General features: G+C 42.2%; 1 long non-coding RNA gene across 1 annotated transcript in view; it reads right to left on the reverse strand.

The window, feature by feature from the left end:
* The window catches only part of LOC138358567 (uncharacterized), a 43,745-nt gene that overhangs the window by 10,692 nt on the left and 8,978 nt on the right, over nt 1-24,075 (reverse strand). Inside the window, exon 3 of the long non-coding RNA XR_011225480.1 lies at nt 20,844-20,891. This is a non-coding gene — a long non-coding RNA (uncharacterized lncRNA). The remainder of the gene's footprint in view (nt 1-20,843; nt 20,892-24,075) is intronic.

Here is a 24,075-nt window from a genome sequence, read left to right on the forward strand (position 1 = left end):
GACGATGGTTACGTCTGAAATTGCGTGCAAACTGCCCTCATTTATTCTTGTTAAATCTGATGCCTGACACCATTATTTTCCCTTAACGACTATGCCACACGGAAGAGTTAAGTCCATCATAAAAGATTATATGAATGTTGGCATTCGTGTCGCATTGGTAGTTTGGTAGTTTCATTGTGAGAGTGAGTGAGAAATGTATTATTTATACTGGCAGGATAGGAGTTGTCAATCAACAGGTGTACAGGTTCCTGAGCCTATTGGGCTCTATCATATCTACATTTGAAGCTGTGTATGGAGTCAGCCTCCACCACATTACTGCCTAATGCATTCCCAAGTGCACCTTAATTGTTCTTGCGGGGGTTGAGCTAAGTTTTTTTTTTTATCCCGCCTCTCAACTGTCAATCAACTGTACTCGCCTAGTTATATTCGCCTAGTTGTGCTTGTGGGGGTTGAGCTCTTTGGTCCCGCCTCTCAATTGTCAATCAACTGGTGCACAGATTATGGAGCTTATTGGGCTCTATTAAATCTTCAAGAAACTTCTTAAATGAAGGATTCGAACCTAATCAGCCAGGCCTTCCATGTCCCTTGGCGTGTCCAGTACTACAACCACTCCACCAAACTACACGTGCGTGTGCGTGCGTGTATTTTCCATCCTTACTGTATTTCGCAGATCTATTTATATCACTCTGCAACACCTTCCATTTTTTCCTCCACTTTCCGTGGTCATTCTCCACCACAAATTACCTCCGGGAGCTCAACTTTACAATAAAACGCAAAATTGCAGCCCTGATATTCCTTTGTCACCGTCAAATTTGCCTGCCTGCCTGCCGGCGAGGCGGTGGACGGGGTCTCAGGTGCTCCTCAGCTCTGATATCCCTTTGTCACCGTCAAATTTGCCTGCCGGCGAGGCGGTGGACGGGGTCTCAGTTGCTCCTCAGCTCTGATATCCCTTTGTCACCGTCAAATTTGCCGGCCTGCCTGCCGGCGAGGCGGTGGACGGGGTCTCAGTTGCTCCTCAGTTCTGATATTCCATTGTCACCGTCAAATTTGCCTGCCTGCCTGCCTGCCGGGGAGGCGATGGACGGGGTCTCAGTTGCTCCTCAGCTCTGATATTCCATTGTCACCGTCAAATTTGCCTGCCTGCCTGCCTGCCGGGGAGGCGATGGACGGGGTCTCAGTTGCTCCTCAGCTCTGATATCCCTTTGTCACCGTCAAATTTGCCTGCCTGCCTGCCGGCGAGGCGGTGGACGGGGTCTCAGTTGCTCCTCAGCTCTGATATCCCTTTGTCACCGTCAAATTTGCCTGCCTGCCTGCCGGCGAGGCGGTGGACGGGGTCTCAGTTGCTCCTCAGCTCTGATATCCCTTTGTCACCGTCAAATTTGCCTGCCGGCGAGGCGGTGGACGGGGTCACAGTTGCTCCTCAGCTCTGATATCCCTTTGTCACCGTCAAATTTGCCTGCCTGCCTGCCGGGGAGGCGGTGGACGGGGTCTCAGTTACTCCTCAGCTCTGATATCCCTTTGTCACCGTCAAATTTGCCTGCCTGCCTGCCGGCGAGGCGGTGGACGGGGTCTCAGTTGCTCCTCAGCTCTGATATTCCATTGTCACCGTCAAATTTGCCGGCCTGCCTGCCGGCGAGGCGGTGGACGGGGTCTCAGTTGCTCCTCCTTTGTCGGGAAACTCGAATGTATGGAAAAATAATTGACGGTAACTGGGGAGTTTATTGACCTCGCGTGAATGACTGAGAAAAATCGTACTGCAGTTATCTCGGGTCGTCAGGCAAGGACCAGGGAAAATATTCGGTGAACACACATGCATACAAATTTACACTGGGAATAGCAATGGGGCGAGACCTGTTAGCGCCGTCTGAGTACCAATGATGCCTGTGGCCTGACGGCTGAGTGGACAGCGCTCGGGATTCGTAGTCCTGAAGTTCCTGGTTCGATCCCCGGCGGAGGCGGAAACAATTGGGCAGAATCTCTCTCACCCTGATGCCTGTTCACCTAGCAGTAAATAGGTACCTGGGAGTTAGACAGCTGTTACAGGCTGCTTCCTGGGGATGTGTAACAAAAAGGTCTGGTCGAGGACCGGGCCGCGGGGACACTAAGCCCCGAAATCCTCAGATAACCTCCATATAACGCTAATGTGCCCACCATTCTCCTTACCCTCTTAATAGCTTTCTTCCCCTCTCCTCTTCTCCATTGTATATCATTTACGGGTTATTCATGCCCGTGCCACCTCTTTGTTGGCTTGATCTTCATCGATCATTGTCCCTCAGCCTGTCCTAGATATCTGAAGAATGGAATTCTCGAAAGTATGCTCAGATGAAGAGATTTTCCATTCATGGCAGTTGATTTGTATTTTTTGAAGATCGGTGTTGTAATCTTCTGTGCCCATGTATGTATGTATGTGTATATGTATTTATGTATGTATGTATATTCACTTGGACCATCTGATCCTTGAACCTGGGACAACAAAAGCCTAAGACCGTACTTCTGTAGCTCTAGTTCCTCCGTAGTTCTACGAGTAATCCTACGAGTAATCCTACGAGTAGTTCTACGTAGTTCGTAGTTCTGGTCAAGAACATGGTTCTCAACCAACCAGGCTACCGGTTGGTCAACTGGTTTCCAATTGGGACAAAGGTGTTTCTCTTGAGTGTCACTCGAGTACTGTGTTAGGTAATCCATTCTTTCCCCCCTCCCCCCCCCCTGAACCCATCCCAAATCCCTTCTTTATGAGTGAAATACTCTTTACATACGACTCGAACTGATTACGCTCGAAATTTTTCGGATCAGTGCTTATTGTCTCTTCATGTGTTCGAATCGCACCTCAATGCTTCGCCCATTAGTTCTAGCCCAATATGTTTTAAACGGTAGCTAGTGATTTAGCGATTCAGTTAAAAACAAAGCGTTATAAGCAATTATAAATACTTGCCAATATAATTAAAACACCAGACCTAACCTAACCAATCATATCCTATTGTATCCGATCCTAGCCCAGCCTAATCTAATTCTAGCCGAACCTAATCTAATCCTGGCCTAGCCTAGGCCAGCTTAACCTAATCCTAGCCTAGGCCAACAAAACCTATTCAAATTCTAAATGTAAAATGTTACAGTTCAGAGAAAGTAGAAATAGCCTAAGCTACTCTATCCCTTTGAGAAGTATTTTTTCATATCTCAAACATACTTGAACTTCAGAGAAATCTATTTTCATTAACGAGTAAGTTAAACCAGTTAATTGTCTCTACAGTTGGCCTCCTGTTTGATAAATGAGGTTCGCAGTTTTATCCTTGCATAAAACCAATAACAGTGAATCTGAACAAATCCACAAGGGCCGTGACGAGGATTCGAACCTGCGTCAGGGAGCATCCCAGACACACTGCCTTAATCGACTGAGCTACGACAGGGTAAAAAGATTCTTGTTCATTTGATGCATCACGTTAGTGTGATTTCTGTGTGTAAAGTCTGTAAAGTAAAGTCTGTAAAGTCTGAAGTTCGTCTAAAGTCTGAAGTTCGTCTAAAGTCATAAGAACATAAGAACATAAGAACAAAGGTAACTGCAGAAGGCCTATTGGCCCATACGAGGCAGCTCCTATTCTATAACCACCCAACCCCACTCATATACTTGTCCAACTCGCGCTTGAAACAATCGAGGGACACCACCTCCACCACGTTATGCGGCAATTGGTTCCACAAATCAACAACCCTGTTACTCAACCAGTATTTACCCAAGTCTTTCCTAAATCTAAACTTATCCAATTTATACCCATTGTTTCGTGCTCTGTCTTGTGTTGATATTTTTAATACCCTATTAATATCCCCCTGTTATGTCCATTCATCCAACTGTAAACCTCTATCATGTCACCCCTAACTCTTCGCCTTTCCAGTGAATGCAACTTAAGCTTTGTTAATCTTTCTTCATATGAAAGATTTCTAATTTGGGGAATTAACTTAGTCATCCCACGTTGGACACGTTCAAGTGAATTTATATCCATTCTATAATACGGCGACCAAAACTGAACTGCATAATCTAAATGGGGCCTAACCAGAGCAAGATTTAGCTTAAGAACCACACCAGGTGTCTTGTTACTAACGCTTCGATTAATAAATCCCAGTGTCCTATTCGCCTTATTACGAACATTCATGCATTGATCCTTTTGTTTTAAATTCTTACTTATCATAACTCACAGATCCCTATCGCAATCCGACTTCGCAATCTCATAAGAACATAAGAACATAAGAACAAAGGTAACTGCAGAAGGCCTATTGGCCCATACAACAGAGAGTTAGGGCATGGCTATACCAAAGGAAACAGAGAGAAAGTCTGTAAAGTAAAGTCTGTAAAGTCTGAAGTTCGTCTAAAGTCTGTAAAGTAAAGTCTGAAGTTCGTCTAAAGTCTGTAAAGTAAAGTCTGTAAAGTCTGAAGTTCGTCTAAAGTCTGTACTTTACAGACTTTAGACGAACTTCAGACTTTACAGACTTTACTTTACAGACTTTAGACGAACTTCAGACTTTACAGACTTTACTTTAAAGTCTGTAAAGTCTGAAGTTCGTCTAAAGTCTGAAGTTCGTCTAAAGTCTGAAGTTCGTCTAAAGTCTGAAGTTCGTCTAAAGTCTGAAGTTCGTCTAAAGTCTGAAGTTCGTCTAAAGTCTGAAGTTCGTCTAAAGTCTGAAGTTCGTCTAAAGTCTGAAGTTCGTCTAAAGTCTGAAGTTCGTCTAAAGTCTGTTACTGGTCTAGTGCCTGACTGCCTTTGTCATTAGGGAGCAAATGCTATAATTACCTTTTCTATAGCCTATGTAGGGAGTAATTTAATTGTAAAATACACTAAAATAAAAAGGTACCCCCCTTATCTGAGATGCTAAAATGTAGTATTTTTAATTTGCTGTAGGTATTAATGAAATTTGCTAAAATTTTATATATATATATATTTTTTTTTTTTTTTTTTTTACTATAGAGTGTATTACACTTATTTGTATAATTTGCACGACGTGTATATATATATATATATATATATATATATATATATATATATATATATATATATATATATTTCCTTTCATAACTTTCGTTTCTTAGGTGACTAGAATTGTTTTGAAGGAACAATTCATCAAAGATTGTGAAGGTTTATCCATCCTTTTGCTTTAATATCATTTGAAATTAAAATTTTTTACCTCACAATATGCTTGCTCCTTGAGTTATAAGTACCTTAAATACCACGATGATCAGCCTGGAGCATTGTAATTCATCATTAGTTATGCTGTGTTGGTATGATGAGTCCTCCAGTGGGGCTCATTGTCTCCTGTTATGAGAATTGGTGTTACCTCTGTCCTGCGTGACAGTGAATACCAGCATTATCCTCACTTTAATAGGACTTAATTGAAATCCTCAGATTAGGCAAAATTGCAATTAATTTTGTCAATAAAGATGTTAATAATAAATAGGAAAATTGAGCTGGACTTTGACCTTCCCACTTTCCATTTCCTCACACCATCCTTCTATTCCCCCTATCCCTCCAGCCTTCATGCCTCTATTCCCCCTATCCCTCCAGCCTTCATGCCTCTATTCCCCCTATCTCTCCAGCCTTCATGCCTCTATTCCCCCTATCCCTCCAGCCTTCATGCCTCTATTCCCCCTATCCCTCCAGCCTTCATGCCTCTATTCCCCCTATCCCTTCAGCCTTCATGCCTCTATCCCATACCTCCCTCCTCCTCCTCCTGGAGGTCACAAAGAAGACTACGCCCCCAGACTGGCCTCCACAGCCTCGTGCGAATGATAAAAGAGGAATCAAGCGCCTCTTTGTGAGTGCGCGAAGTTAATTAACAACCTCCTTTGACATGGGGGTGGGAGAGGTGGAAACCCCCATTAGATCTCGTCGACAATGCAAAGCCCAATTTCACGCAAAAAATATCGGTAGACTAGTTCAGCTTCATTGCATAGTGAAGAAGGATGAAAGGCGATCGATTATCCGATATGCAACACAATGGCCCTCAAAACGGAATTTGTAAGGAAAATGGATCTAGGGCATTCAAGCTTGTTCTTATCTGTGTAACTGGTAATTACAACGGTGAGGGTAACTTGACAGCTGCAGCAGAGACAACAGCAAGCAGAAACACCACGCAGAAACACCAAGCAGAAACACCAAGCAGAAACACCAAGCAGAAACACCAAGCAGAAACACCATCAAGCAGAAACACCATCAAGCAGAAACACCATCAAGCAGAAACACCATCAAGCAGAAACACCATCAAGCAGAAACACCATCAAGCAGAAACACCATCAAGCAGAAACACCATCAAGCAGAAACACCATCAAGCAGAAACACCATCAAGCAGAAACACCATCAAGCAGAAACACCATCAAGCAGAAACACCATCAAGCAGAAACACCATCAAGCAGAAACACCATCAAGCAGAAACACCATCAAGCAGAAACACCATCAAGCAGAAACACCATCAAGCAGAAACACCATCAAGCAGAAACACCATCAAGCAGAAACACCATCAAGCAGAAACACCATCAAGCAGAAACACCATCAAGCAGAAACACCAAGCAGAAACACCATCAAGCAGAAACACACAATATAGACAAGAGTTGTGGACAGGAAAACACCAAGTAGAGTCTGAATGGGTCTCACAGACAATGATCGTGTCATATATATATATATATATATATATACACCAATTATGTCCAGTGAAAAGTCTTGATGGCACCATGTAATCGTCTCATTCACTTGGAACTATCTAACCCTCGAACCCCATACAAAAAAACAGCAATCCGCAGTCCTACCAACTAAGTCACCAGCACCCACTACAAGGAAGCCTCCCAGAGACCCCCATCTGGTGTCCAACTGAAACTTTAGGCCTTCTGAGATGCTATACTCTGGCATAAAGGAGTTGATACACATCCTAGTCATTCAACATGTATTTATTGCACACAATAACAACCATATGGATCAAATATATGGGTTACCACGTCTCCAGCATCCTCTGATTTCTCATTGTGAGGAGATGAAAAGGTTTCTTTGGGTTATCGAGGTTTCCTTAAGCTTACGATCGTCGCTCTACCGTCCACCCAACCACTTGGGCTGGACGGTAGAGCGACGGTCTCACTTCATGCTGATCGGCGTTCAATCCCCGACCGTCCAAGCGGTTGGGGCACCATTCCATTCCCCCGTCCCATCCCAAATCCTTATCCTGACCCCTTCCCAGTGCTATATAGTCGTAATGGCTTGGTGCTTTCCCTTGATAATTCCTTCCTTCCCTCAGAATGCTACTCAAAACAACTGACAAACTCCTTGGTGTTTGACTGTTGGGTGAACACACGCATCAGGTGTAAGGGCTTCCCCGGACAAGCACTGGCCTTCCCTTTGATGCCAGGATGCAACCACAATAGCCGACTAACTCCCAGGTACCCATTTACTGGTAGGTGAACAGAGAGATCAGGTCAAAGGTCCCACACTAGGCCATGTGAGAATGCTTCGAGACAATTTTGAGGATGACTGCTTCTGTGAATACGACGAAGAACAAGGACTTCAACCATCCTTAAGCCTCGTTGATCCGAGCTATCAGACCCCGTTGATCCGAGCTATCAGACCCGTTGATCCGAGCTATCAGACCCGTTGATCCGAGCAATCAGACCTGGTTGATCCGAACTATCAGACCTGGTTGATCCGAACTATCAGACCTGGTTGATCCGAACTATCAGACCTGGTTGATCCGAACTATCAGACCTGGTTGATCTGACCCATCAGACTTGGTTGATCTGAGCTATCAGACCTGGTTGATCCTAACTATCAGACCTGGTTGATCCGAACTATCAGACCTGGTTGATCCGAACTATCAGACCTGGTTGATCTGACCCATCAGACTTGGTTGATCTGAGCTATCAGACCTGGTTGATAGAGCTAACTGATGGCTCTATCAACCAGCTCCATCAACCAGCTTTCAGTTTACCTAAAGAACGAGGCAGATATGTTTTCATATGAAAACAAAGGAGCATTAATCTAATCATAGGTATTCTGAAGCAAATATAAACTCAGTCGACCAGATTGCGAGCCTCGAGTCCGTCTTAATAAGGTTGCACCAATGTCTTGTAAGGTTCAGCTCTACACAACACCAAGATGTATATTTACCTGTAACTTAAACGACCCTTCGGTAGTTACTACAATCATTAAAGCTGTTTAGAGTAAACGATTGATAATTTGTAAAAGTTTTTTCGCTAAACTCAAAGTTGCAATAGTTTTCATAACAGGTAATTAAGAGAAAATATAAAATGATCTTTTAAAATTCAATTTACTAGTACTTAAAGTCTAATAAATAAAAATTCAAGATAAAACTGTATTAAGCAAAATTTTGGCCTTCGAACGCGAACCAGGAATTAAATTAGCCTTTGCCGGTAAACGCAAAACGCTCTTCGTCAACACTTAAAACCCAACTTTAATTAAATTCTATACAGTAATTTTACACTGTGTTCCTCCTACACATTCTGGAAGGCATTCACACTTTTCCTTAATGTTTACCAACCTCGCACACCGCTTTCGGAAGCCTCGCCCCCCCCCCCCCCCCCCCCCCCACCCCGTCTCTGAGTGAATGTGTGAGCGAGTGTACTCGCGTATTTGTGCTTGCGGGGGTTGAGCTTTGGCTCTTTGGTCCCGCCTCTCAATTGTCAATCAACTGGTGTCCAGGTTCCTGAGCCTAGTGGGTTCCATCATATCTACATTTGAAACTGTGTATAGAGTCAGCCTCCACCACATCACTGCCTAATGCATTCCATCCTGGTATGGTGTGTCGTGGTGTGTCTTTCTCTGTTTTGTGTGCGGAGCTCAAAACTGAGCCTTATCGACAAAAGCAAACTTAAAGGTGTGTTTGTTTATGAATCTCATGGTTCTATCAGGTTCGTCAACTGCACAAAGTCACTCACTTCGACGCCTCGTTCCTCTTGAAGTCAACCCTCTCCCCTAAGGACAATATTAAGAGTTTGTTCGTCGCCCGCCGCCGCCTCGCTAAGAGAAACGCCTCAGAGTCACTTTGTTCTTCAGTTCGCATGTTTCTCTTTGTCGGAGTTGGCGGCATTAGCATGGGCGTGTCTTTGATGGCCAACTTGCTTTCCCAGGATTCATCTGTGGCGTTTCCCACTCTTGGGAACTGTTTGATGAGTAAATGTAATAACGTTACAAGATGATTTTATTCACTTGGTTTTAATGTTTTGTCGATATATTTATGATATTTCCTGTAAACACACAACGTAACTGTGCTCATTTTCCGCTTGTTGCAACTTTTAACAACTTTATTACAATTTTCTATGACGTATTAGATCGTTGTAACAACTTGTTAGGTGTTAAAACTTGCTCGAACGTTGCAGCAACGTCGTAGTTTTGTCGTGGGTTAGGTGGGTTGACAGTGTCTGGAATATTCAGAGGCCGTGTTTGGTTGGTTAGGTCTCACCTGAAGAGCGGTGAAGCAACAGCCACAGTTAGAAGCTTACATCCTGTGTGCGCGAGGAACTCCACGAACACAAACCTAAACTATTTTCCGCTTGTTACAACTTGTAATAAAGTTGTTACATCTTGGTTTAACGTGTTTATGACGTATTAGAACGTTGTTACAACTTGCTATATTGGTTGTTATAACTGGTTAGATGTTAAAACTTGTACCAACGTCGTAGTTTCGGTGTGTGTTTGGCGGGCTGTTCTCAATGATGGCAGGGCTCGCCTAAACCAGCACACACGCACAATGTAACCAGAACGTTGTAATAACGTTTCTACCTTATGGCAACGTACACTGACGTCGTGGTTACATTGTATGTTGGTTGGGATTAACACCAAAAGTCTATTCCACTGCCGCAGACAACATTTAGAGAACATATGTTTGATTTCATCGCCAGAGAAGGGCTCCCTGTAATATACTTCACAACAGTATTCATGCCTTGCTAACACCGGAAAATAATGAAGCTACATATTACATCAATAATACAGTCATGCATACATGATATAGTAGTCACGCATACATGATATAGTAGTCACGCATACATGATATAGTGGCCATGCATACATGATATAGTAGTCACGCATACATGATATAGTAGTCATGCATACATGATATAGTAGTCACGCATACATGATATAGTAGCCATGCATACATGATATAGTAGTCACGCATACATGATATAGTAGTCACGCATACATGATATAGTAGCCACGCATACATGATATAGTAGTCACGCATACATGATATAGTAGTCACACATACATGATATAGTAGCCATGCATACATGATATAGTAGCCATGCATACATGATATAGTAGCCATGCATACATGATATAGTAGCCATGCATACATGATATAGTAGTCACGCATACATGATATAGTAGCCATGCATACATGATATAGTAGTCACGCATACATGATATAGTAGTCACGCATACATGATATAGTAGTCACGCATACATGATATAGTAGTCACGCATACATGATATAGTAGCCATGCATACATGATATAGTAGTCACGCATACATGATATAGTAGTCACGCATACATGATATAGTAGCCATGCATACATGATATAGTAGCCATGCATACATGATATAGTAGTCACGCATACATGATATAGTAGTCACGCATACATGATATAGTAGCCATGCATACATGATATAGTAGTCATGTATTCATGACTACTATATCTTAACAGAATCATGTTTAGCACCCGCCCCCACACACCGAAACTACGACGTTGGTACAACGTTTGAACAAGTTTTAACACCACCTAACCAGTTATAACAACCAATATAGCAAGTTGTAACAACGTTCTAACACGTCATAAACACGTTAAGCCAAGATGTAACAACTTTATTACAAGTTGTAACAAGCGGAAGAGAGAGAGTTTCGGTTTGTGTTTCCAGGACAGCGACCTGACCTGACGTGACGTGACGTGACGTGACGTGACGTGACCTGACCTGAGGCACCAAACCATCAATATACCAAATAATCCTGTGATGCAATTTATAACATTCAGCATCAGCCACAGAACAGGCACTATCATCTAGCTCGTATATCAAGCTATGGCGAGACCCAACTGGGGCTCTACTATGCAGCTCTGGCAGCCGTTCTACAGAATTTAGAGTTAAGACAACCCAGAGAAGGATACCTTGAGGTGCTTCCAGGGCTTAGCGTCCCCGCGGCCCGGTCGTCGACCAGGCCTTAATTTAGAGTTAAGGCCTGGATGGATGTTAGTTAAGGATGAAAAAGCTTTAACTCGGGTGTCAAGGAGGACCTTTCCGACGAAGATATGAAATGATAATCATCTGAAATCAGAAATATTACAGGAACAACCGTGGACATCTTCAAGAGGAAACTAGATTATTTCCTCCAAGGAGTGCCGGACCAACCGGGCTGTGGTGGGTATGTGGGCCTGCGGGCCGCTCCAAGCAACAGCCTGGTGGACCAAACAAGTCAAGCCTGGCCTCGGGCCGGGCTTGGGCAGTAGAAGAACTCCCAGAACCCCATCAACCAGGTATATGTGGGCCTGCGGGCCGCTCCAAGCAACAGCCTGGTGGACCAAACTCTCACAAGTCAAGCCTGGCCTCGGGCCGGACTTGGGGAGTAGAACAACTCCCAGAACCCCATCAACCAGGTATCTGCACTTTAACGAAACGCACGGCAAGTGTGCATTTGTCTTAGACTTTTCTAAGTGGGTTAGGCGTATACGCAAGGAGGCCACACACACCTGGGGCCAGATCCACGAAGCAGTTACGCAAGTACTTACGAACGTGTACATCTTTCCTCAATCTTTGAAGGCTTTGGTTACATTTACTAAACAGTTTACAAGCATGAAAACTTGCCAATCAACTTTGTTACTGTTATAAACAGCCTCCTGGTGCTTCGGAGCTCATTAACCGTTTGATATTTGTAAACAAAGCCGCCAAAGAATGAGAAAAGATATACAGGTTCGTAAGTGTTTGAGTAACTTCTTCGCAAATCTAGCCCCAGGTTCGTAAATGAAAAAGGTTCGTAACCGCTTCGTGAATCTGGCCCCCTGGAAAATAAGGATTGACTCATCGTCTGCATAAGGATATAAAAACGTTCTGGAACAGACTGAACAAGTCAGAAGAATGATTTCAAGATGGAAACATTTTAAGGAGTGATATAGAGAAGCACTGATTGGGATTGGACCTATGAATGGGTGCCCCAGGACACCAAAGGCCATTAAATAAACGGTTTAACAGGTTAAGAATTAATAGGAATATGGGCAAACAGCGATTAGGGCGGCTCTAAACAGGACCCCACCTAGTATGACCCAACGAAAGGGTGGATTTAAACAGAACCAAATTAGTATGATCCAACACTATGGAACCTGTAAAATATGGACCAACAGAGGGAGATGAATCTATACGAAACCCGCGTTTTATTATGCAATAGACCTGCTGCGATTCCAAAATTCCCAAGTTATCATACTCCCGAAGACAGAGGATATTTACACCGCATCTCAGGCCATCTGAATATGATCTAATCGGAAAAAATGATTTACATTTATTCTATGGTCTGACGGCTGAGTAGACAGCACTCGGTATTCGTAGTCCTGAGGTTCCGGGTTAGTTCCCCGGTGGAAACAAATGGGCAGTTACTTTCACCCTGATGCCAATGTTACCTAGCAGTAAATAGGTACCTGGGAGTTGAACAGCTGCTACGGGCTGCTTCCTGGGGGTGTATAACAAAAAGGAGGTCTGGACCGGGCCGCAAGGACACTAAGACCCGAAATCATCAAGATATAGTCATTATATTTTCATCTTATTAGAGAAGCGGTACTAACTCACCATTTAAGAAGGAAACTACTTTGAATTAGACAAAGAAAAGCTTCCCCGTGTTTCTTGAAACAGAGACAAATGCCATTTTTCAACTTTTTTGCACTATTTTCCAACCATGAATTTTCTGATTCCTTTGGCAACGCTTCGTCTAATTATTTCTGGCAGTTTTCAAATTCATTAATTTTTTTTTTCAGTGCAATCTTTTTTTTCTCTCTTGCAGTAATGCAATTGGTTCATTCTTCTTCTGTTTTGCTTTCCCTCTTGTTTATCTCTTTTTTCTGTTCCTTCTTCCACTTTGAGCTCTTAGTTTCCATTCTTGTACCATTCTTTTCTTTTTTCCATATAATTCAAATTTCTGTACATCTGTTGGTTGCTTCTGCGGTTATTCCCGGTCTTTTATTATAGAAATTATTTTCCTGTGTTTCACCCCAATGTGTATAGATGTATAGAAAGTTATCAGCATGTGTATAGGTGTATCGCGGGGTTTTATCAGCATGTGTATAGGTGTATCGCGGGGTTTTATCAGCATGTGTATAGGTGTATCGCGGGGTTTTATCAGCATGTGTATAGGTGTATCGCGGGGTTTTATCAGCATGTGTATAGGTGTATCGCGGGGTTTTATCAGCATGTGTATAGGTGTATCGCTGGTTTTATCAGCATGTGTATAGGTGTATCGCTGGTTTTATCAGCATGTGTATAGGTGTATCGCTGGTTTTATCAGCATGTGTATAGGTGTATCGCTGGTTTTATCAGCATGTGTATAGGTGTATCGCGGGGTTTATCAGCATGTGTATAGGTGTATTTGAGAGTTATCCGCGTGTATAGGTGCATTGAAAAGTGTGCTTTACCATACTGTGTATAGGTGTATTAGCCGCGTGTTTCACTACATTGTGTATAGATGTATTCAGTGTTTCGCCATTATACATTACACACAGATCACACTAACGTGATGCATCAAATGAACAAATCATTTTTGATTTGGGCCGGCCGTGACGCAGGTTCGAATCCTCGTCACGGCCCTTGTAGATTTTAACATTATACATTTTAGTGAACTGTATCTGAAATAACCACCTGAAGAAGGCTGTTGTGCTGTATAAACCCACCAAGAGTCATCTTTAAAGGAGGATCCTCGAACACACTATTGAAGAACAAGGTTTTCACAAACGGGGGACAGGATTATTCAATCATTTACACACCCTCTTACGAAACATTTACATCTGTCTTTTCTTCTGGTGGCTTAAATTTCATTTATTAAGGAGTTTATGAGCTTCAAATCGCTACGAGATGTTTATAACAAAATTGTTTACAGACTAAAAGATCTTAATGTAAACAAAGCCGCCACGGGTAAAGATGCACAGGTTTCGTATATATAGTTACACAAGTGTTTGACGGATGGTGGTCAAGCCCCTCAAGGGTCTGTTAGCTAATGTGATTTGTGTAAAGACTCCGATTTCAGTCTAAGTTGTTTCAGATTTAGCTACTTAGGACGAAGTGTCCATGTAGCACGGGCTATGGTGAGCCCGTAATCAAAGTGTTTGTTCAAAGCATCAGGCTTCAGACAACAGAGACCGCAGGGAGACTCGCAAATGGATATTTGGAATCATGCCTAGCCACCTGTCACAAAGAGAGGGCTTACTGCCAGGTACGTTGAGCCATATTAAAGTCACATCTAAGCTGTCTTTAGCTGTGTGTTTGGAGTGATTTTGATCCGGGATAGCCGCCCCCCAGAATCTCCACGGGAGACATCTCCCGTCACGCAGGGTGCAGTCGCACCTCCACAAATCTCCAGTATCAGCTCTTGATACTGGTAATGGCTCAAAAGGGCCACCACTTATGGGCTATTCATGCCCGTGCCACCTTTTGGGTGGCTTAATCTTCTCTCTCTCTCCAGAATCTGTTCATGTAGGATGCTGAGTGTGCTGAAAATAGTGTATATATAACCTCATGGTATGATTTGTGTATATTGGTTCTTTCACTTGTCTTTTGCAGATTTTTGGGTTGTGTATTTTACTGCTCAAATTGTTACTGTTATTCCAATATATCATCTTTCAAATTATATGATTCTCACTTTACGCTAAAACGTATATTTTGATACTTTACGCTAAAATGTATATTTTGATACTTTACGCTAAAATGTATATTTTGATACTTTACGCTAAAATGTATATTTTGATACTTTACGCTAAAATGTATATTTTGATACTTTACGCTAAAATGTATATTTTGATACTTTACGCTAAAACGTATATTTTGATACTTTACGCTAAAACGTATATTTTGATACTTTACGCTAAAATGTATATTTTGATACTTTACGCTAAAATGTATATTTTGATACTTTACGCTAAAATGTATATTTTGATACTTTACGCTAAAATGTATATTTTGATACTATGCTAAAATGTATATTTTGATACTTTACGCTAAAATGTATATTTTGATACTTTACGCTAAAATGTATATTTTGATACTTTACGCTAAAACGTATATTTTGATACTTTACGCTAAAATGTATATTTTGATACTTTACGCTAAAATGTATATTTTGATACTTTACGCTAAAATGTATATTTTGATACTTTACGCTAAAATGTATATTTTGATACTTTACGCTAAAATGTATATTTTGATACTTTACGCTAAAACGTATATTTTGATACTATGCTAAAATGTATATTTTGATACTTTACCCTAAAACGTATATTTTGATACTTTACGCTAAAATGTATATTTTGATACTTTACGCTAAAATGTATATTTTGATACTTTACGCTAAAATGTATATTTTGATACTTTACGCTAAAATGTATATTTTGATACTTTACGCTAAAATGTATATTTTGATACTTTACGCTAAAATGTATATTTTGATACTTTACGCTAAAATGTATATTTTGATACTTTACGCTAAAATGTATATTTTGATACTTTACGCTAAAATGTATATTTTGATACTTTACGCTAAAATGTATATTTTGATACTTTACGCTAAAACGTATATTTTGATACTTTACGCTAAAACGTATATTTTGATACTTTATGCTAAAATGTATATTTTGATACTTTACCCTAAAACGTATATTTTGATACTTTACGCTAAAATGTATGTTCATTTAGACTTGTGGACATGCTTACTGCAGCCAGTGCTGTAATGATTTGTATAACTTGAGAATCACGTTCAGAAACTTTATTCGTAATATGTTGAATATATATACGTCTATTATATACATATATATTCAATGTATGATCAGTAATATATGAATATCTAGCGTATTAAACCAACTATAGCGTATATCAGTCCATATTTGCCACACGCAAAATCACTCAACACCTACTGAACACCTTTTTAGCTGTAAAAAAAAAATCCTTAAATAGCCGAGTCACGTAAATAACCCCCCCCCCCTTATTTTCAGTACAGTATTTACGGTTGACTTAATTTAAGATCCCCCAATTGCTTAAGTTCGAGCACAAGCAAAATAGACCCATCAGTCGTAGTGAAACTCGAGATCTCTCCAAGTGGCATTTTGTTATCCTTGACAAATAAAACCACACTATACAACTGTATGCAAACTGTATAAACTGTATAGAAACACATGTTGGTGTATGCAACCCGTGCTCTCTACTAAAGCAACATTATAGCAACCAACGTACCAACTGCAATGTGCTATGAAAACTAGTGGCTCAAATACACAAAAAAAACGCGTTTTCTATGCATGGGATGATTAGGTTGGGGCTTGTACGTAGCGATAAAAATCTGGACAAGAGGCTGGTACTATCTTGAGGTTATCTTGCAACCCGTTCTCGCAAATTTAATAAGTCAATATTGACTTATTAAATATGTGCATAGGTGACATACTTAACATAATAGATACCCTTAAAAAGATTCGTAGAAAACACCGACCTTACCTAACCTTGTTAGTATCTTAAGATAAGCATCTTATTGCTTCGTAATTACAATTATTACCTAACCTATAATAGGTATAGGTTAAGTAATAATTGTAATTACGAAGCAATAAGATGCTTATCTTAAGATACTAACAAGGTTAGGTAAGGTCGGTGTTTTCTATGAAGCTTTTTAAGGGTATCTATTATGTTTAGTATATCACCTATGCACGTAGTTAAAAAGTCAATATTGACTTATTAAATTTGCGAGAACGGGTTGTATCTTGAGATGATTTCGGGGCTTTAGTGTCCCCGCGGCCCGGTCCTCGACCAGGCCTCCACCCCCAGGAAGCAGCCCGTGACAGCTGACTAACACCCAGGTACCTATTTTACTGCTAGGTAACAGGGGCATAGGGTGAAAGAAACTCTGCCCATTGTTTCTCGCCGGCGCCTGGGATCGAACCCAGGACCACAGGATCACAAGACCCGCGTGCTGTCCGCTCGGCCGACCGGCTCCCTGTAGTGACGGACCTATAGGCGTAGCCGCGGTGGTGTGTAGGGATATGAACTGTTAACTTCTGTCAACTCTGCTGACAGAAACTTCATTCTGTCAACTCTGTAGACAGTAAGTGACAATAAGAGGGGCTGGAGACGCATATCCCAACCGTCCACACATACGAGATGACGAAAATAACTTTTCGTTCTCTCCTAGACTAAGGGGCCCCTGCCCAAGACACAACAAAGGGGCCCCCCAGGACACATGGGGGACCCCAAGACACAAGGTGGCTCCCAAGACAAAACAAAGGTGGTCCAATATTTAATAAGAGTCCAGGAAGAACTAAAATACTTTCATTTCACGAGTGATGATGATGATAAAAATTCGCTACCTGGAACAAAGTTCCAAGTAGCACGGGCTATGGTGAGCCCGTAGTGCCTTGTGAGGGGACTACGTGTTGACATTCATGCAACAGTCATCTCGATACTGTACGACTTGAAGCAACATTTGAACTATTGTTTACGAAACGACTACACTGATTTATCAGGTCAATTTAGTTTGATTGTATTAGTATGCATTATTGCCAAGTCAAAATAGTTGACTGTACATTATCGCATTTCCCTGAATCTCACCAGGATAATGTGTGATATTTTATCATTTATTCAAGAGCAAAGTCATTTAATACCACAAGATTTGTTTACTGCAATCTCCAAACTTTACAAATGACTAAATAACAAATCCACAAGGGCCGTAAAGTGTGTTTACACGACTTGCTTTTTGTAGACAAAAACATTTGTAAACATACAAGTGTTTACAAATGACCATTTCCACAATTCTCAAATTCACTTAAAATTTCACAAGACCTTCACCTCTAATGTTTACCGTCATCAAACACCTGTAAGTCCTTATCTATAGCTGTTAAAAACTTTAATAAAACAGTGATAAATTTTGCATGTCTGAAAATTCCTTTTGCTTCACTTTTGGGGATGAGGCTGTGGGGGGTTAAATTAAGGTCTCAGCAGGAAGCTGCGGTGTATTCCCAGTGAAAGTGTGTGTGGGTTAAACAAGATGAGATGTATGAGGTGAGACAGAGAGAGAGACACACACAGACACACACACACACAGTCAGAGACACACACACACAGTCAGACACACACACACACACAGTCAGAGACACACACACACACAGTCAGAGACACACACACACACACAGTCAGAGACACACACACACACACAGTCAGAGACACACACACACACAGTCAGAGACACACACACACACAGTCAGAGACACACACACACACAGTCAGAGACACACACACACACAGTCAGAGACACACACACACAGTCAGAGACACACACACACAGTCAGACACACACACACACACAGTCAGAGACACACACACACACAGTCAGAGACACACACACACACAGTCAGAGAGACACACACACACACACAGTCAGAGAGACACACACACACACACAGAGTCAGACACACACACACAGAGTCAGACACACACACAGAGTCAGACACACACACACACAGTCAGACACACACACACACAGAGTCAGAGACACACACAGACAGAGTCAGACACACACAGACAGACAGACGTAGAAATGAGAACTTCAGATGCCCGCCTCCCGGGTCATAAGAGTTGGTAATAAAAACAAGTGAATTTCTTGCTCTCATCTTTGACGTCACAAATATCGAGCGAGAAAACAAACTTTTATATCGAGAAGAGAAAAAGTCTTTGTCAACGGACGTTATCAATGGGAAAGTATCGAGAAGTTTGGAACAAAATGACCGAATAACTTTCAGGTTTTGTGAGGGGGCTGGATCTCTTCCTTATGGCTGGCTGAAGGATATTTTGTTCCAGGGATGTGGAGCTCCTGATACTAGGAGCACTGGGAGGCGGGGGGGGGGGGGGGTACTAGGAGCACTGGGAGGGGTGGGATACTAGGAGCACTGGGAGGCGGGGGGGGGAGGGTACTAGGAGCACTGGGAGGGGGGGGATACTAGGAGCACTGGGAGGCGGGGGGGGGGGTACAAGGAGCACTGGGAGGGGGGGGGGATACTAGGAGCACTGGGAGGCGGGGGGGGGGGGTACTAGGAGCACTGGGAGGGAAGGGAGGTACTAGGAGCACTGTGGGAGGGGGATTCACCATCTGCTCCTGTAACCTTCCATTACAAGAGCTGCAGCAGAAAAATTATGTTTGTCATAAGACAATAAGGAACAGCAGAGGCGCAAGCATCAAACAGCAAAAGTACTTACAGTACTTTTAAAAGTACTCACAGTACTTTTAAAAGTACTTACAGAAGAGACCGCTTCGACAGCACTAGCAGCAGCAACAGACAACAGCAGCAGAGTAATTGGAAAGTGTAAACAAACGTCAGTCTCAAGACACTAAGTAACTTGTATGTTTACATCCTACAACAGTATTGGAGCTGCCACAACCTAAGTAGCTGATAATAACATAACATATCAACCTTGGAACTAGGTATCTATAGGAGAAAATATATCTTTAGGATGTGTTCATTTCTAGGGTTACATAACAAAGATGTTTATATCAATATAATGAGAACTTTTGGAGTCAAAGCTGGGAGCTTTAGAGATTGAAACATGTACTGTATCATCATTATGCTGATGAGCAGTGATGATTATGTACTCGCCTAGTTGTGCTTGCGGAGGTTGAGCTCTGGCTCTTTGGTCCCGCCTCTCAACTGTCATTCAACCAGTGTACAGGTTCCTGAGCCTACTGGGCTCTATCATATCTACACTTGAAACTGTGTATGGAGTCAGCCTCCACCACATCACTGCCTAATGCATTCCACCTGTTAACTACTCTGACACTGAACAATTTTTAATGTGTGGCTCATTTGGGTACTCAGTTTCCACCTGTGTCCCCGTGTTTGTGTTCCACCCGTGCTAAATAGTGCCTTTATCCACCCTGTCAATGCCCCTGAGAATTTTGTAGGTGGTGTGTGGGTAACTATGTATCCTCCATTGCTCAGACTAATGTGTAACAATGCATATACTTGAGTGTAATGTAGTTATGTATATAATGCAACCCATCCTCTGTTTAGATAGCACTGTGTGTAACCATAGTACAAACATTGACATACTAAGCATACTAAGTAGAATTTTGTACTATTCACTTTATAGGCCGAAAAAGGAAGCTAAAATAGAAAAATATTCATAGGCCTAGTACACACACATGTACTATATTAGGCCTCAGAGCGTTCCTCAGCACTAAGAAGTTCAGTAGAACTTCAGTTTCAACTCTTTACCCTGTCGTAGCTCAGTCGATTAAGACAGTGTCTGGGATGCTCCCGGACGCAGGTTCGAATCCTCGTCACTACCCTTGCGGATTTGTTCAAGGTTAATTTAGTTTGGCTTTGAAATATAAAAACATCTTTACCGGTTTGTCCAAATTCACAATGTACGATTTCTACTTTTCTAACTGCGTTGATAGTCGGTATATGTACTATGGTGCAGGAGGATGAGCTGATATGTATAACTGTCTGCTTAAATGTTATGGACATGTTAAAAACAGAACTAACGCGCAAAATACTACACATTAAAAGAAATCCACAAGGGCCGTGACGAGGATTCGAACCTGCGTTCGGGAGCATCCCAGACAATACTACACATTACCTATTTTCTTACCTGTTCATTTTATATACAGCAGACAGGTCAGCTGCAGACTCAAGTCACCTGAAAAGCAGACGTTTATTAACTTAACGTATATATTAAATATAGACTTGGTAAACAAGGCTGATACACAAGATGCAATACATGGGAGTTAAACGTAGTTAAAAATATATAAACACAAGATAACTATAACAATGGATATAACGTGAACAAGCCTAACTCCAGGAAAGTCCTGGGTAAATACTGGTGTGTTGATTTATGGAACGAATTACCGGGGAGCAATAGACTTGGGATAGATTGATTGTTTCAAGCGTAGGTTTTACATATGAGTGAGTTTGCGTGGAGATAAATAAGAGCTGCATCGTACAAGCTAATAGGCAAGTGTATACTTAATTCATACGTTCTTATAACTGTGAAAGTTGACATAAAACATGGAACGAACACCCTGCATTAGATAACTAAATTCGTGAATATCGAGGCCCCTTGAGCACACAGGGTATAGTACAGGTGAGAGTACACATTGATGACCAGACCACACACTAGAAGGTGAAGGGACGACGACGACGACGACGTTTCGGTCCGTCCTGGACCATTCTCAAGTCGATTGCGAATCTCATTCTCACAATCGACTTTAGAATGGTCCAGGACGGACCGAAACGTCGTCGTCCCTTCACCTAGTGTGGGGTCTGGTCAACATACTTTAGCCACGTTGTGACTCCTCGCCTGTGGAGTACACACTGTACAGGTGTGAGTACACACTGTACAGGTGTGAGAGTACACACTGTACAGGTGTAAGAGTACACATTGTACACGCTGCACGCACACTCATCCTCCCCCTCCCACATACACCACCACCCATGTCCCCCCTTTCCATCACCATTTCCTTCAAATACACATCTCCAAGTCTAATTTTCTAATAAACAGAACCATTATGCGAGCAGAATTGCTTCAGTAGCCTTGCCAGGTTGCACGAAATTGGGCGCTGGGAGATGTATACCAACTTCCCTTCCATTATACGAAGCGTATATTGAAACTACCTTTCGCTATATCTCCCACCAACTGTACGTGGGTGACTAAGTACGTCTCCCACTAACAGCCAGTGTTAAAATTACACCTACGATTATTGGATTTTATATTATTTATATACTATATATTTAGGGGTACCACCACCACTGGTGCAATTGAAGGGACCCACATCTTCAAAGAAGAAAATGTGTGTTCAGAGAAGACCTTGTGGATTCTCACTGAACACTTTAATCTTTTCCTCTCCTACCACCCCTGGTAGGAGATTGTCAACAGGGGACAATCTGTCAGACTGTCTGTCTACAATCTGTCATTGTAGACAGGTGCTTTATGTTTAGGGGCATGAAGTACTAGACTAACATATTCAAGCATGTGAATATGGACCAGAGAAGACCTTGTGTATTCACTTTTATGGAGATAATTCCCAATTAATATAGAATAGTTTTACATTCTTCTCAAATTGGGAAAAGATCTTTGATAAATGTCTTGCCAATTTCTTGTTTAGCAGACCTCCCATTAACCTTTGACCTCCCCATCAGTTGTCTATTTGACCAGGAAGTCATTTTCCCCTTTTCTAATGCATTTCCTTCCCCTCTCTCTCTCGATGAAAGCCATTATAAGGACCTGATTGATGATTAAATAATAAGCTAAGCTAACTTTACTCAAGATTCTTTACAAAACTGAAGTATTATACACATTACCTGCTGAGAGTAACAAAGAGGAAGTCTCTATTTGATGTTCATTTTATTAAATGTTTTAAATACTATAAAGTGAAAATTACACAATCTATCCGTCTCTAAACCCGTTCTTAGGCTATGAAGAGCCAGTCCTCAAACATTACACGTCCCCAACCTGTCCACCAGCCTGTCCTCAAACATTATACGTCCCCAACCCGTCCACCAGCCTGTCCTCAAACATTATACGTCCCTAACCCGTCCACCAGCCTGTCCTCAAACATTACACGTCCCCAACCTGTCCTCAAACATTATACGTCCCTAACCCGTCCACCAGCCTGTCCTCAAACATTATACGTCCCTAACCCGTCCACCAGCCTGTCCTCAAGCATTATACGTCCCTAACCTGTCCACCAGCCTGTCCTCAAGCATTATACGTCCCTAACCCGTCCACCAGCCAGTCCTCAAGCATTATACGTCCCTAACCCGTCCACCAGCCAGTCCTCAAACATTATACGTCCCTAACCTGTCCACCAGCCTGTCCTCAAACATTATACGTCCCCAACCCGTCCACCAGCCTGTCCTCAAACATTATACGTCCCCAACCTGTCCACCAGCCTGTCCTCAAACATTCGTCCCCAACCTGTCCACCAGCCTGTCCTCAAACATTATACGTCCCCAACCCGTCCACCAGCCTGTCCTCAAACATACGTCCCTAACCCGTCCACCAGCCTGTCTTCAAACATTATACATGTCCCCAACCCGTCCACCAGCCTGTCCTCAAACATACGTCCCCAACCCGTCCACCAGCCTGTCCTCAAACATTATACGTCCCTAACCCGTCCACCAGCCTGTCCTCAAACATTATACGTCCCTAACCCGTCCTCAACATACAGCCACCCATAAATTTGTTAGAGTAGATTTATTCGAACTGGTGAGTAAATTTATTAGTCCATGTTGAACTGAATCTCTTGCTTTTATCTCTAGTTGCTTATATAACATTGCCTCAGCTAGGGAAGGGAGCGCCTTAGAATTATCAACAGGTGCTGCTAACTCTGCCTCTCCCCTTTGTGCTTACTGGTTTGTTAATTACAAGATAGGGACAGTGGGAATCTCATTAGTCCCTTAATGTGAGTCATTAATTAGAGTATTCGCGTCACCAAACAGGGCAAACGAAAAAAAAAAATCCTCCATCATGATTGGTTTACAGTACAGGTAGTATTAAAGAGTTCTTCTGCTCATCTTATAAGACATTACCATTTGGCAAGGAAGGAGTAATCAGTATTACATCAATACATACAGTATTACATACAGGAGAAAGCTCATAGCCATTACGGCTATTTAGAACTTGGAAGGGATAAGGATTTGGGATGGGACGGGATGAAATGGTGCCCAACCACTTGTGGACGATTGGAGATTGAACGCCGACCTGCATGACGCGAGACCGTCGCTCTACCGTCCAGCCCAAGTGGTTGGGCGTTGAGATAAGAGATTCTCATTATGATTATTTTTTTGTTTAATTGTTCACCGTTAGACAACTGAAGCAGTGA

This window comes from Procambarus clarkii, chromosome 84 (genome assembly GCF_040958095.1).
Source record: "Procambarus clarkii isolate CNS0578487 chromosome 84, FALCON_Pclarkii_2.0, whole genome shotgun sequence".
NCBI lineage: Eukaryota > Metazoa > Arthropoda > Malacostraca > Decapoda > Cambaridae > Procambarus > Procambarus clarkii.